At 40.5% G+C, this 16,870-nt stretch overlaps 1 protein-coding gene across 2 annotated transcripts in view; it reads right to left on the bottom strand.

Annotated features, from left to right (window-relative positions):
- Positions 1-16,870, bottom strand: part of APBA1 (amyloid beta precursor protein binding family A member 1) — a 229,755-nt gene that overhangs the window by 69,038 nt on the left and 143,847 nt on the right. The gene's annotated exons all lie outside the window — the stretch shown is intronic.

Raw genomic sequence — 16,870 nt, 5'->3', positions numbered from 1 at the left:
ACTTTAGGCACTATAAGGAAGTATCAAAATACCATTATGCAACAGAGACTCAGCACTTGGGGCACCCTGGGGGTGCTGCAGGGATTAAAGAAAACAACAGCAGCAGTAAAAACGACTTATACTCAAAAAATAAATTAATCGATTTGGGTATTAGTTATCTGGTATTGTTCTTATCCATACTGCATTATAATCACGCAATCTTGCAAGGCAATCTTTCAAGTGCTCCTTAATGAGATTCTTAAATGTGACTTTATTTTAAATGATTATTTGAGAACCTAAGGCCCCATACACACGAGAGGATTTATCCGCAGATACGGTCCAGCGGACCGTATCCGCGGATAAATCCTCTTGAGGATTTCAGAAGATTTCTATGCGATGGCGTGTACACACCATCGCATTGAAATCCGCGCTGAAATCCTCTGCCGATGACGTGTCGCGCCGTCGCCGCTATTATGACGCGGCGACGGGCACGACGCTGTCATATAAGGAATTCCACGCATGCGTCAAATCATTACGACGCGTGCGGGGAATCCCTTTGGGCGGATGGATCCGGTAAGTCTGTACAGACGAGCGGATCCATCCGTTGGAATGGATTCCAGCAGATGGATTTGTTGAGCATGTCAGCAAATATCCATCTGCTGGAAATCCATCCCAGGGGAGATTTATCTGCGGATAAATATCCGACGGAGTGTACACACCATAGGATCTATCCGCAGAAACCCATTTGATGGGATTTATCTGCGGATAGATTCTATGGTGTGTATGGGGCCTTAGAGTTGCAGCATGTTGGATGGATCCCAGAATTTATTTTGCAATATCTGTCTCCTATTGAGATTCATCAAATGTAGTGCTACTGCAAGTCTGGGAGCCATCATACAGTATAAAAAAAAATGAAATCTATTTTAACTTTAAAAAAGGTAAGCTCCCATCAGTTTGTGCGCTGTAATGTGATCTGTGCAAGAAGGATAGCATGTATTATTTGCATTTTCCCTCTATAGCTTGTACTGCTAAAAAAAAAAAAACTGTATAGACACCAAAAGCAAAATCCCAATCGGCTCGGCTGTCTGCCTGCAGTCTGAAATTCTACATAAAGATTGAGTAAAGAATGGGATTGAGGTTAAATCAAAATGCCAATGGTTTGCTGTTTCTTAGCTAACAAAAAGGGCTTGATATTGTGCTTTAACACTACTACCAATAATGCTACTGCCTTTGCATACTGGCCATTTGATATCATATTACTAAAATTCGAAAGCTGGAATGTAGGAATAAGAAAACGTTAACATGAAATTTGTCAAAAAAAATAAAAAATTGTAGGCGTTAAAAATTGTGCCGTGACAAAAATAAAATATAAAGCAGAAGTCCAGGAAATCTATTTTTGTTCCCATGCAGTGGGGCTGGGTTAACTTGTTTTTAGGGGTACTTAGAGCTGAGATATACTAAACTAAACCTCCGATCCTCCCAGCACAAAACGGATACCTTTGGCTCCTGCCTCCCCACAGTCTTCTGCGGTGGTTTGTTCCTGACATCATCACACCCATAGACCAGCTCTGGACATGAAGACGTCGGGGGAAAAGTCCACCGCTGTACATGGGGGAGCTAGGCTTTCCAGAGGATTGAAGGATCGGGTGAGTATAGGCTCTGTATTCACCCCTAGACAAAAGCGAGCAGTTAAGCCTTGCAGTACGGCACAGCCCCACTAAAAAAAATACATTTTGCCTGGAGTTGGGCTTGCAAATAACTTTTATATGCAGAAAATTTACACTCATGATAATCTAGCAGCTGGAATATAGTAAAATGATTAATCACAAGCATTAGTTAAAACTGAGAGGATAAGATGACAACCAAATTTACAAGGTTTTCATTTTACTGCATATCATGGGGAGGCTATCCGTACAACTAGAGAGAAGTATTCTTCATAAAATGGAGAACAGGTGTATGTTTTACGATTATATTTTAGGATATTCATGTTGTTTAACCACTTCGCATCCGGGACATTTATTTTTATTTTTTCACACAGGTTAAAACTAAAAAACGTAAGAAAATTTGAATGAAAAAAAAACGTAAGAAAATTACGTAGAACCCCAAAACTATTATATTCTGAAAGTCCCTGTAGAATAAAACTGACAATTTTTTTCTTTTGTTGCACAATATTTGCACAGCTATTTATTAAACACATTTTCAGAAAAAAAATTAAATACGAACTTTAGAAACATAATATAATACCAAATTGTTTGGCAACATAAAATATAGGGTTGTGTTGAGTAAATAGATTCCAAACAAGTCAAGACTTAAAACTGTGTGTGTCTGTGAAATGGGAAAAACACTGCATCTAAAATTATTCATAGGTGACGCTCTAAAAGCTTTTATAGGTCATTAGTTTGAAGTTAACAATGAATTATGGACCTCTTACTCAGCAATACAGTCATTCAAAAACAATTTAAAGTGGTACTAAGCCCAAAAATAAAAATTATTTTATCGCAGCTAACAAATTCTTAAGTGTGGTGGCTGCATTTATTTTTTTTAGCTTTTTCTTCTTTATTTTTACCTGGTGATTCAGTCCGTAAGTTGTTTTTTTTCAACTTCCTTTAACAGACTGATCGGTCCAGCAAAAGTGGCAGTTAGGAGTGCCGAGATAAACCCTTTAACACTAACAGGGGGGACAACAGTCAGCTTTTATTCATTTATATAAAACTTTTATCCCAAAAGAAAAACAAAAATGTTGCTGTAATGGGGGTTAGCTGGAGTATGACTTTAAAGCGGAGCTCCACCCTAAAGTGGAACTTCCGCTTGGATTCCCCCCCACCCTCCAGTGCCACAATTGGTACCTTTCGTGGGGAGGGGGACAGGATGCCTGTCATTGACAGGTATCCTTTCCCACTTCCGGGAGTCTGGCCGCAGCCGTGATGCGGCAGTGACATCACCGTGGGGCTCCCTCCTCCCCTCCCCTGGCCACCGGGCTAATAGGACAGAGGAGCAGGGCCTCGCGCATGCGCAGTAGGGTTCCAGGTGTGAAGCCAAAAGGCTACACTGCCGGGTTCCCTTACCCGCAATGGCGGCGGCAGTGTAGCCTTTCGGCTTCACGCCAGGAACCCTACTGCCGACATCGCTGGACTCCAAGACAGGTAAGTGTCCATTTATTGCTTCTTCACTGTCCAATCACAGGCTGGGGGAAGGGAGGTTATACCAGCCGAGTTGCCCAACTTCAACAGCAAAAGGTTACAGCTAGCTATGCGACAGAACTGTGTAAATCTGAAGAATAGCTGGACAAACACCATTGTTTTGGCAAGTAAAGCATCCGCCTTTATATGCATTTTTAACTGCATTTAGCATTTTGCCTGGAGCTCAGCTTTAATATACAATTTCTTGAGTTTTCATAATCAAAATTGTACATTTTTGATATACTGACTCCTAAGATAAAATCAATTACAAAATTAAACCACTAGCATATTATATATAAACTTCACATAGCATAAATACACTGAAAGGCTTGCAGTGAGAAGTAACCAAGTTACCAAGAAAAAAGGATCATCCTGTATGCATAACAAGTAAATGGTTGTCAATTCTGTTTAAAATTCCGTATTTATCGGTGTATAACACGCACATGTGTATAACACGCACCCCAACTTTAAGAGGGAAGTTTCAGGAACAGCCCCCTGCGTATAACACACAGGCACAGTTTACCCTCTATTTTCAGGGTAAACAAGTGAGTGTTATACGCCAATAAATACAGTTGGAAAAAAAAAAAATCATGTTTAAAGCAGGCTAACCTTTTTTACAGTACATCGTTATTTCTTAAGACAAAACTTTACTTTTCCCTTAATTAAAAGTTCAGTCTCTAGATGTCTCCATCGATCACAGTAACAGCTCATTTATAATGATCAAGTCTGTAAAAGCTTTTCTGTCCCAGGCTTGGCACTGGGGTGAAATGGTTACATGGATGACATTGGCATATTCTGCTAGAAAACTCTGCAATGCAGGGACAGATACTGCAGGTCATGCTGAATGAAATTTGTGGTTAACTTTAGAAATAAAATGAGCATTTATTAGAATTGTCAAAAGCCCTTTTTTGTATAGAAAATGTTTAGAACATAAATGTCAGCAGAAAATATATTGTTATTTCAGATGTCATTAAAAGCTCCCTTCTTGTAAAAAAAATAATAATAATAAAAAAAAATGTAACAGTCAATTTAAATAATAATACTATTAATAATACATTTTTTTTAATTTACATCTTCTTTATTAATTTTCTTCATCATATAAAAAACAGATTGCATTCATATAAAATCGTAATGTTATATTTTCTTATTACTCATATAACATAGTCTTTTCAATATCAAGCATTTATTCAATTACTTAAAGCATGTCTAAATTTGAAGATATCTATAAAACGTATGGTTAGGTACGTCATATTCCTGTCTTAAGGCGGCAAAGGTTTTTAAGGTTCTTCCTTTGTATAGCTGAGCCAATCTAACTATCCCCTTTACTGCCTATTCCCTAATTTCCCCGACTGGCTCCATTTCATTTTAATGTATATGTAACTTGCATTATTAGGTATTTTTCAATTTCAAAATTTCAGTGTTCTAGTTTACAGCTACTATTTAAGTTAATAAAAAAATAAAATGTCTTAAAAGATCAAGAAAAAGTTATTTTTCAAGTATGCCCATGTTCCTTCCTCTGAGGAAAAAAGCAAAAGATTTGAAAAGGAATGCACCACAGGAAGCTAGGATGAAAGCATGGCACGGGCACCAAAAAAAAAAAAAAAAGTTTAATGTGCTACACAGGCTCAGATTTAATACTTGCTATATTTCAGAATGTATTGAGAAACAATACATTGAAAAGCCAGAGACAGTTATTTTACCTGTGGATTTCTAACTGTATTTTTTCAGTATTACATTATCAATGGTTAGGTTTTTTTAACATTAAGATGCTCCTTTATAAAAAACATGGCTGGTCAAATGTCACAAGCGTTTGCCCAGCCGTCACAAGTTCTAACCATATTTTCATCAATACAGTGTTTTCACATGGACTTCACCTAGTGGCCATGATGTGGTATTTCCCCAATTGAGATATTTCAAGAAACATAGCATGATGGCCATTAGATGGAGCTGAAATTAATAGGAAATCACTGTATTATGCAAAATACGGTCAGAATTCATGCCCGCTAAAAGAATATTTGTGACCTTTATAACAGCGATTTTTTTTTTTCTTAAATAAACCCTTAATGTCATAACTTTACACTCTGCTAAAAAAACTCTTGAGCCTAAGCATTACAAAATTAACAGTGAAGAGTACCTAAAAAGTGAATCTGTTCTTTTCCCTTGCAGGAGAAAGTAAGAGGTACAATAAGCGGTTGCCTTCCTCCGCTTTATATACTGTACTCACCTTTCTTTAACTCTACCACTCTGTGCCCACCCACAAGGAGCCAAGGGACTACTGGTGCTTGCAAATAAGTTGTGTGACTGAATTGCTATACGTGTATCACCACGTTAACATTGCATGTTCATAACTACTTTAACAGAACAGTGTAGGTGTTCAACCTTTGTGTTGAACAGCCATTTAACAATCGCTACTAAATAATCTTAGGCCTCGTACACACGATAGGTTAACCAGTGGACAACGGTCAAAACCGATCGTGTGTGGGCCCCATAGGTTATTTAACAATCGGTTAAAAAAAAGCCAACTTGCTTTAAATTTAACTGATGGATTCCTAACCGATAGGTCAAAACCGATCCATCGGTTAAAAATCCACGCATGCTCAGAATCAAGTCGACGCAGCATTGAACTTCATTTTTTAAGCACGTCGTTGCGTTTTACGTCACCGCGTTCTGACACGATCGGTTATTTAACCGATGGTGTGTGGGCGCGACGGACCATCAGTCAGCTTCATCGAGGCTTTAGGATTTCATGCAAGGTTGAGATCGGGATGTTTAATTTACAATCACATCTGCATGAAATATTTGTGTTCATGCAAATGTTTCTTGCAGATGAGCTTTACTTTATAGCTTAATTTCTCTAGGCACAATCAAATAGGTTATGGTAAGGTGGGCTAAAAGGAACAAAACACCCCTCAAGTTAAAACAGAGCTTTAGGCCCCTTTCACACAAGAGGTCTGATTGGGTCTGCCTGTCCATTTTTCAGGTGGACCTGATCAGACCCTCTATTCTCTTCCATGGTGCAGTGGATGTAAACGGACTTCAGATTGGATAGCAGTTGGGTGTAACTGGACAGCCAGTCCATTTAGATCCAACTACCCCTAGAGCAGAGTGGGCTGTGTCTGTGTCTGCTCTGCATAAACTGAGTGGACATGAACCGGTCATCCGGTCGCTCTGCTCCAATCAGCAGGGGATCAGTGGACAGACCCTCTGCTGCAAAAACCAGACTAAAGCCCTGTACACACAGCCGGGAATTTCATCAGGAAAAAAAACATAGTTTTTCCTGACGAGATTCTTGGAAAGCTTTCTTGCTTGCCGAGTGTACACACGGGCCATTCAAAAGAACTGCCGTTCTTTTGAATTGCAAGAACACCGTGACGTCATAGACTACTACAAGCATGCGCTTGTCACATTCGATGCTGTCGCCGCCATCTTGCTACACCCTACACCATGCCTTGGAAGCTACTGCGCATGCGCCAAAGTCTCATCGAGCATGCGCGGGTTTCCATTGAGGCAGGTAAGTATACAGATGCTCGGGTTTCTCGGCAGGAAAACACTACCGAGAATCACAACGAGAAAATAGGGAGCAGGTTCTCTATTTTTCTTGTCCAGATTCCAGACAGTTTTCTTGACGAGACACCATAAACACGCACGGTTTTCTCGGAAAAAAGCTCTCCCAGCAGCTTTCTTGCCGTTTCTGGCCGAGAAAACTGTGCGTGTGTACGAGGCTTTAAGTGGAGTCTGGCCCATGTGAAAGGGGCCTTGTTGTAAAAATTACAAATTACTTGTCTATGGATCCACACAAACATAATTATAGCCCGTGTTTTTTTGTTTGTTTTTTTTCTTTAGAGGGGGATACTTCTGTTTTTTTTCCACAGGTGCCCCCCCTCCACCGCTATTCTGGCCTAGGCATGTCATGCTTAGGCAGCCCCCTGGGATAACTTTGTCACATATCGCAGGTGGCTACAGAACCCCATTAACAAAGTGGCTAAGGGTTGGAGCTGCATGCTGTCCGTCATCACGGACCAGGCTGCCTGAAGACAGAAGAGGCAGTCGACTGATGGTGGCACAGGACAACACTGGATCAGCTGGGCAGCCAAGTATGTTTTTTTAAGAGAACCCGGCATAACAGTTAATGTGGAGGAGAACTTCCTAATTTGTGTTAAACACAGCCAAGCCTTCTTAAAACAGAAATAATTTGAATTTCTCACTTCTATCACAGATCTAAAATAAATAAATACATTAGGAGGAATAAATACCTTTAGTTTTTGATGATAGAAGTGAGACATGCAAATTCCTTCTGAATGTTTCTAGCAAATAGAACTGCTCACCAGAACTGCCTAGCATCATTTCTCGGCACACTACACCTTTTTAATAATGTACAGTACAAATGAAATGTTCTCACCTTGGGAACACTGAATATTTATACCATGAATAAAAAAACATTTCACTGCTCCACTGCAAAAGTGTGAATAGAAACCACTTGTTGGTATGTTTTAAGAACAGCCATTACTCACTACCAATAATAATGTTCTACATAATAATGGGGTAAAGAACAATACCCCACAATTCAATAGTATGCAAACTAAAGTAATTCATAGAATTCCAATTCAGGTATTTAAAAATATAAATTTTTCCCCCCCATTTTCTTTTTCTATACATCTTTATAGAGGTTTTGGTTTTAGAACTGCCTTTATGATTTTGCTTTGTAAGAAGGACTGGGTCTCTTTATGAAAAAAATAAATAAAAATGCTGCATATAAATATATATGCCACAATAACTGGTCTATTTGATGTAAAATAAAGACAACTGGACCTTTATGACAGCCAAAGATACATCTCTACTTTTAAATACAGCATAGTATGTTAGCACCATATTATGCTTGCCATGGTTTAAAAAGGTATTTAGTACTTATGCATCTTAATATACTGTATATATATTTATTTTTCTATTTATATTATTGTGAGGCAAATGCTGGCAAGATTGTGGACTGGGTGTGTATGCATCACCTAGGTTTCTCAAGTACACATGGCAAGGGGCACCAGGATAAAGCCACCATTCTTAGTACACATCTTATCTGATAGCCAGATTTAATTAATTCCATTATTATTATTGTAAACAAAATAGTGCAGCGCTCAAATGGTATAAAGTGACAGTCCAAGTATAAATCAATGCAGGGGAAAGTTGATAGAGCCGATAGAAGACCTCCACCACAGCTTCAGTGTGAACATAGGCAGAACACACCACACCACCGTGCTAATAAAACATTATTATTATTATTATTATTATTAGTCTCAGGTGTCTACAGGCCTCCACATGTGTGAGGCCTCGTACACACGACCGAGTTTCTCGGCAAAAAACAGCAAGAACCTTGCTGGGAGATATTTTTTTGCCGAGGAAACCGGTCGTGTGTACATTTTCGTCGAGGAAACTGTCGAGAACCTCGACGAGCCAAAAAGAGAGCAAGTTCTCTATTTTCTCGACGGGAGTCTGATTTGGCTCGTCGAGATCCTCGACATGCTGGTTTTCAATGAGAAACTTGGACTTCTGTATGCTAAGAAACCCGCGCTTGCTCAGATTAAAGTATGAGACGGGAGTAAAAGTAGCATTTGTAATGGAGATAACACATTTTTAAAGCTGTAACAGACTGAAAAGTGCAAATCGTCTCTTACCAAACTTTTATTTAACACGCAAACACATGAAATTAGCAAAAGAACCCCCAAGAGTTTAGCCAGTGGAATTGAACTTCCCCTGCCATTGTATGTGTTGTATGTCACCGCGTTTGAGAACGAGGAGATTTTGGCTTGACTGTGTGTACGCAAAGCAAGCTTGTCGAGTTCCTCGACAAGCCTAACAAGGAACTCGACGAGGAACTCGATGTGTTTCGCCCGTCGAGTTTCTCGGTCGTGTGTACGAGGCCTGAGCTGACTGCTACCCGGTGCTCTATATCTCGTTCTTGCTTTCTGCTGCTGGGTGACAAGACTGAGTTCTGAGAGAACACTAAAAAAGGCACAGGCGCAGTCTGTTTTGGGGAACTCACAAAGCCCTCCAGCACTGATGCTATGGTTCTAGCCACCTATACGTGTACATTTTTTATTTTAAATCCCCACACACACACAAAAAGTAAAACTACCAGTCACATATAAACCCAACATTCCCCCCCTCCCCCTCACACACATTAATTTGTTGTATACACATTGTATATTGTTGGAAAAAATATATACTGATGAAGCTCTGTTAGGTCACAGACCAAATAGATGTTATCAAAAAGTATAAAGGCAAAACAAGAAGGTCACAATCAACTTTAATTAAAAAGTAAAGCAAAATGCTATTTGGGAAAGATTGTCAGTCTAAGGCTGGCCATACATTATACAATTTTTATTTTTATTTTTTATTTCCTTTAGATTCACTTTCAGTTATGTAGTGCAAGGGCCTGCCTGATTGCAAAGAAATGAAGTGCTTAGGTTAGACCTCATATTATGTTTTTGGTAAATTTAAAAGGAAAATTGTACGAGAAAATGGTATAATGTATGGCCAGCCTAAGTAGGTGGTACAGAAGAGAAGCAAAGATTGCTTAATGTTATCAGCGTCATTATCCCTGCTCAGTTTGGACTGTGAGAAGTTAAAAGGCACAAATGTGGGTGGCCCGTCAATAAAAAGCACCCCTGCTCTTTTCAAAGCCCAGTCTCAGCCAGGTTTATGCTGGATAGTCCACACATGCACTCATGTTTGGTAAATACCCCCTAGTATAACTGCAGGTGATTAGTAGGTTTGCAAACATTACAATCCAAAGGTTCTCTGTATTCAGTTGACCTGTTCTAACAGACAAAAATAAAAACAAGCAAAAGTTATTCTGCAACTATGGTCACTTACATTGTCAGCACGGCATTCTGCTTGGTAGTTCCAAAAGTTTTCCATGGAGTAGTTGGATGGTAAAAGACGAATGGGAAAAATAAGCTGTAACCAGGGAAATGCGAAATGCACTGCCTGTGTCTCTCTTACGAAGTAATGTGAAGTCAAACAAACGTAGCACAACGTAATGGGAGATAGGTTACATGGCAGTTATTTGAGACCTTCTCAATTACAACAGTCTAAATTTTACATGAAACCTTGTTAGGATTCTTCCAGCAACCTGCATTATATTATGCTACGTTTAGCCTGAAGAATCCATTCTCTTTATGTCCCCAAAATCAAACTATTACACAAGTTACATTTTAAAAACAATAACATTTAGAACTTTTCTTTAACAAAAAGGTTTTATGCACGATTCCTACATTGGCTTAATGTGGACCTATAGGTAAAATCTAAAGTCTGGCTGTTTAGCAACAATCCATTGGCACATATACAGCGCCTTGAAAAAGTATTCATGCCCCTTAAAATTTTCCACATTTTGTCATGTTACAACCAAAAACATAAATGTATTTTATTGGGATTTTATGTCATAGAGCAACACAAAGCAGCACATAATTGTGAAGTGGAAGGAAAATGATAAATGGTTTTCATTTTTTTTTACAAATAATTATGTGAAAAGTGTGGCGTGCATTTGTATTCACCAAAATATCTCAAGCTCTGTCAGATTGGATGGAGAACGTCTGAACAGCAATTTTCCAGTTTTGCCACAGATCATCAATTGGATTTAGGTCTGGACTTTTACTGGGTCATTCTAACACACGAATATGCTTTGATCTAAACCATTCCGTTGTAGTTCTGGCTGTATGTTTAGAGTCGTTGTCCTGCTGGAAGGGGAATCTCCGCCCCAGTTTCAAGTCTATTGCAGACTCTAAAGCCCTGTACACACGATCGGATAACTGATGGAATCTAATCCGATGAATTTTTTCGTCGGATATACGATAAAGCTGACTTTATCAGTCTTGCCTACACACCATCAGTCAAAAATCAGACTGTGTCCAACGCGGTGATGTAAAACACTACAACGTGCTGAGAAAAATGAAGCTCAATGCTTCCAAGCATGCGTCGACTTGATTCTGAGCATGTGTGGATTTTTGACCGATGGAGTTCCACACAGACGATCGTTTTTTTCTATCGCTTTTTTATCCATAGGAAAATTTTAAAACATGTTCTATTTTTTTTTCACCGATGGAAAACAAATCGATGGGGCCCACACACGATCGGTTTGTCCGATGAAAATGGTCCATCGGTCTGTTTTCATCAGACAAACCGATCGTGTGTACAGGGCTTTACAGGTTTTCTTCTAAAATTTCCCTGTATTTGGCTCCATCCATCTTGCCAGCTTCCCTGTCGCTGCTGAAGAAAAGCATCCCCACAACATGATGCTGCCACCATCATGTTTTAAGGTGTGTTAGTTTTCCATCACATACAGTTTTGCGTTTAGGCAAAAAAGTTAAATTTTGTTCTTATGGCATTCTTTCAACAATTGCTTTCTTCTTGCCATTCTTCCATAAAGGCCAGATTTGTGGAGTGTATGACTAATATTTGTCCTGTGGACAGATTCTTTCACCTAAACTGTGGATCTCTGCAGCTCCTCCAAAGTTACCATGGGCCTCTTGGCTGCTTCTCTGATTGATGCTCTCCTTGCCCGGCCTGTCAGTTTAGGTGGATATCCATGTCTTGGTAGGTTTGCAGTTGTGCCATACACTTTCCATTTCAGATGATGGATTGAACAGTGCGGTTGTGCCATACACTTTCCATTTTCAGATGACGGATTGAACAGTGCTCTGTGAGATGTGTAAAGCTTGGGATATTTTTTTTTTTTTTTATAACCTAACTCTGCTTTAAACTTCTCCACAACTTTATCCATTACCTGTCTGGTATGTTCCTTGGTCTTCATGATGCTGTTTGTTCACTAAGGTTCTCTAACAAACCTCTGAGGGCTTCACAGAACAGCTGTATTTATACTGAGATTAAATTACACACAGGTGGACTCTATTTACTAATTAGGTGACTTCTGAAGTTCTGAAGGCAATTGGCTCAACTAGATTTTATTTAGGGGCATCAGAGTAAAAGGGGGCTGAATACAAATGCACGCCACACTTTTCACATATTTGTTAAAAAAAAAAAATTTGCACCATTTATTATTTTCCTTCCACCTCACAATTATGTGCCACTTTGTGTTGGTCTAGCACATAAAAATCCCCAAAAAATGTATTTACGTTTTTGGTTGTAACATGACAAAATGTGGAAAATTTCAAGGGGTATGAATACTTTTTCAAGGCACTGTAATCGTCAGTGAAAATACTATTTAAGGTTACCATTTGTCCCATTTTCCCTGGCAAACATCCCCGACGATGTCTTTGGCAGTATAGTGTAAGAATTGCACTGCGCGGACACCAACCCAAATGTCTCACCACACAGGCACAAACCCCATATGACACTGCTGGAGCCATTTGTACATGCTCGACAACCCAGGGGTCAAGTCCTGGGGCAAAAAGTGTGGGAACTCCCACCCAACATCCACTCCCCCACCAAAAAAAATTAAAAATGATACGCTCATATGCATAATTACTAAACCGCATGGTTTTTGTTTTCCGATCCACTGTACCTTAGTAATCCTTTATGTTACTGGCCGCTTCCTGTATATGGATTCATCGGTTAGTGTGCGGGTATTCGCAAGTTACCCGCAAGGTCTTTCGAAATCCCGCGATAACTCGCGGCAGACCTCCGCAATGTCTCCTGGGAACAATGACAAAAGCTCCCAGGAGACATTGCGGCATCGAGGAAGTGACGGAATACCCGCACACTACCCGATGAATCCATATACAGGAAGCGGCCAGCAACATAAAGGATTACTAAAGTTCGCCTGCCCCTGACAGTGACTCGAGCTGGGCATTGCCGCTTAGTGAAGGATTGGCTCGGGCGGCTCTAGTCCTGCAAAGGGAACTGAGTTCCTGCTGTGAAAAAAGTGCAGGAACTCCGTTGCCACGCGTTCCCGCAGGACTGGAGCCCTGCAACAACCGTCTCGCAAGTAGCGAGCTGGATTTTTTTTTCCAGTTATTTAAAAGCCAGAAAAGAATACAGGCCCATTGCCTGAGACAAATGTTGTGTATGCACAACTGGATTCAGCAGATTAGGGTGGTGCTTAAGCAGTGTGAATAGCTCTTTTCCCAGGGAAAGAGGGTGAGCAGGGCAGATATCATACTGGAGTGGCTGTCACATGCAGGCTGATGGTAAGGTACCATGAAGAAACAGACTCAAAAACACATGCAATGAAGGCCTTTACCACATAAGTGTCTGAGGTCTATGAAGTTGCTTTCTGGCTAAATTGTGTTTTAAGTAATTATCACCATCTGTGGCCAGTTATACAACTCTGCTATACATTTCTAGACATAGGGGGTCAATTCACTAAGGCCTCGTACACACGATAGGTTAACCAGAGGACAACGATCTGATGGACCGTTTTCATCGGTCAAAACCGATCGTGTGTGGGCCCCATAGGTTATTTAACCATCGGTTAAAAAAAAGCCAACTTGCTTTAAATTTAACTGATGGATTCCTAACCGATGGGGAAAAAACGATCGTTAGTAGGTACAACCATCGGTTAAAAATCCACGCATGCTCAGAATCAAGTCGACGCATGCTTGGAAGCATTGAACTTCGTAGCATTGAACTTCGTTTTTTTCAGCACGTCGTTGTGTTTTACGTTTTTTTAACCGATGGTGTGTAGGCGTGACGAACCATCAGTCAGCTTCATCGGTTAACCGATGACAACGGTCCTTCAGACCGTTCTCATCGGATGGACTGATCGTGTGTACGAGGCTTAAGAGTTAAATAACTCGTAATAAAATGCTGTAAAATATCACATGTGGTAACAATTATGCAAGTGTTCAATTCAATAAGAATTTGAGTTAAACGCTGAATGTAGTATTTGTTTAAATTAAGAAGTAATTACCACATTAGTTAATGTGGTAATCTACCGCATTGAGCTGGTTGCTAAGGAGCAGGCCGGGAAGCCTACCACCACGTCCTTAACAACCGATGACTCATCAGTCAGCTAAATGTAAAAAAAAAAAAAAAAACACACAATTAAAAATGGTGAAAAATAAAAAAACAGCATGGGGTCCTCCCTCCAGTACATACTAGGCCCCATGCCAAAATAATAATAATAATAAAAAAAGAAGAAAAAAAAACACGGCGTGGGATCCCCCCCCCCCAAAATCTATCCCAGACCCTTACCTGAGCATACAGCTTAGCAGGTCAGGAAAGGGGGGGGGGGGTGTGCTCTTCCCCCCACCCCAAAGCACCTTGTCCCCATATTGGTGGGGACAAGGGCCTCATCCCCACAACCGTGGCCGGTGGTTGCAGGGGTCTGCGGGCAGGGGGCTTTTCAGAATCCCCCAGGTCCCGCCCCCCTCATGTGAATGAGTATTGGGTACATAGTACCCCTACCCATTCACAAAAAAAGTGTCAAAAGATAATACAAAAACAAACACAATTTTTCACAATTCCTTTTAAAAAAATTAAAATAAGTGTCCCCTAATGTAAATCCATCAATCATACCACCCACCGGACAAAAAAAAAACCTGGTGGTTCCGTTTCCTTGTGAAGTCACGGACCGATGCATGCTCTCCGGTCTGTTTGTGAATTCGACTTAAGAGCTTTTTATGCAATATTTTTCCCGTAAATACTGCATAATCATTATTTTTTTTGTGAATTGGACTCAAATTTACCACATGCAATAATTTATGCAAATGAGTAACATGATACCCTTATTGAAGGTGGTAAAGCTTAGTGAATTGATCCCAATATGGGTAGTTTGTCACTTTGCATTGGCTGAGAGAGCCGATAGGGAGCCGGTCGGCAGACCCTTTTTAGTCATGCCCCTTTGACAGAAGCTGGCTGAACAGCCTGCTTCTGTCAGACTGGCTGCAGTACACACCGGTCGAATGTCAGCCGATTTCTATTGAGCATATAACAGGTACTCTTTATGGAGACATCAGGAACCCCCAATGTCTCCTCTGCTCTCTGCTAATCAAACACAGAATTGTGCTCAATTGGTGGCTTCCTTGACAGTAGGAGCCAGGGAATAACAGCTCTGAAATACTTAGAAATACTTGGCTCTGAAATACTAAGAAACTGAGCGCTTCTGGCTTCAATTAAGTGTTACTAAACCCACTGCAGTAAAATCAGTCTATTTGCAGTAAAGCTTGCTTGTTATACTCACTATAGAACCTAAGGGCTTTATCCTGCGCATTGTGTAATGTTGTATATCCTGTCATGATGGTTATACTCACTATGGAACCTAAGGGGTTAATCCTGTGCATTGTGTAATATTAGATCCCGTTGTCTCTCTTCCTCCCCTTCTTCCACTGTCCCCAATCCATCTCCTGACAGGACAGAGCCTTTGGAGTCAATCTGCACATGCTCAGCTTGGTGTGTACTGCTAGAGTGTTTTTTTCCCCCCAGTAGGGTGCATGTGATCAGCACAGGGCCAATCAGCACTGTCCAGACAGAGGGTTAGGGTTCCTACAGCCTCATTGGACAGTCAGAGTAGGATGAAATCTACTTCTACGAGCTTTAACTAGACACCAATAGAAGTCCCAAGACTGCTATATACTGCTGATAAGAAAAGGTATTTAGCTATTTATATTTACTAAAATAATTGCATTTCCATGTTATGTGTACAGTGAGAGACCAGATATAGTGAATGCAGGGTCCTGGAGTTAGCAACACCTTAAAGTGGTTGAAAACGCAGAAGGTTGTATATATTAATGCATGCATTAAGATAAAAAACCTGTGTGCAGCAGTCCCCTCAGCCCCTCTAATATTTACCTGAACCCATCACGATCCAGCGATGTTGCAGGAGTGTCTCAGCTACCCAGGACTCTCCCTCCTCATTGGCCAAGATGGCAGCACGGCGGCATTGGCTCCCACTGCTGTCAAAGTCAGTGAGTCAATGAGGAGAGAGGGGGGGTGGGGCCCCACCGCAGCTCTGTGTCTGAATGGACAAACAGAGCAGTGGCTTGGTTCAGGTGCCCCCATAGCAAGCTGCTTGTTGTGGGGGCACTTGGCAGGGGTGAGGGGCCAGAAGTGCTTGTGAGAGACCCAAAAAGAGGAGGATCTGGGCTGCCCTGTGCAAAAGCCCTGCAATGAGGAGGCAAGTATAACATGTTTGGTTTTTTTTTAAAGAAAAAAAAAACTGAGACTTTAGTATCACTTTAATAGCTAAGGAGATCAGGGAATGGATGTTGTGGTCCTAGACTCTCCTGCAATTACTGCCTAAGCAGCTGCCTGAATCACGGTTACATGATAGCCAGATAGCCAATGGCTGCTTTTTTTTTTAATCCTGCACTCTCTGGATGAATGTAGTACATCCAAACAGGCAGAATAGCCAACTGTCACATAACACATTTTGGTAGCTTGAAAAGAAGCACCATTAATAAAGTTTAAGATGTTTTCTAAAGGAATGTAATATGGGGATGTGCAGCACAATTCTTTTAGACATTAATGGAACTGTAACAAAGGTGTTGGAGTATTATCATATTTCCCCAGTCAAAGTCGACCAACTCAAAGAATTTTGTGACTTTGTAGGACGGCAATGGAGAGCAGAACTGAGCGCCAACAATGTAAACAGACAGCCTGTGTTGCCAGTACTGGGTTGTATCCAGCATTATTCATTTTTTCTTTCACAAGAAAATGCCTTTATTTAAAATAAATGATTTTTGACCCATGTGGTTGTAATTTACCCATTCCATTCATCAAGGTCTCATGGTAAACTAAGAACAATTTGAAACACAGGAAGA

The sequence above is a fragment of the Rana temporaria genome, chromosome 1 (assembly GCF_905171775.1).
Source record: "Rana temporaria chromosome 1, aRanTem1.1, whole genome shotgun sequence".
In the NCBI taxonomy this organism is placed as follows: Eukaryota; Metazoa; Chordata; class Amphibia; order Anura; family Ranidae; genus Rana; species Rana temporaria.
Note: the sequence above shows the minus strand (reverse complement) of the source record. Positions and strands in the feature narration are given on the sequence as shown.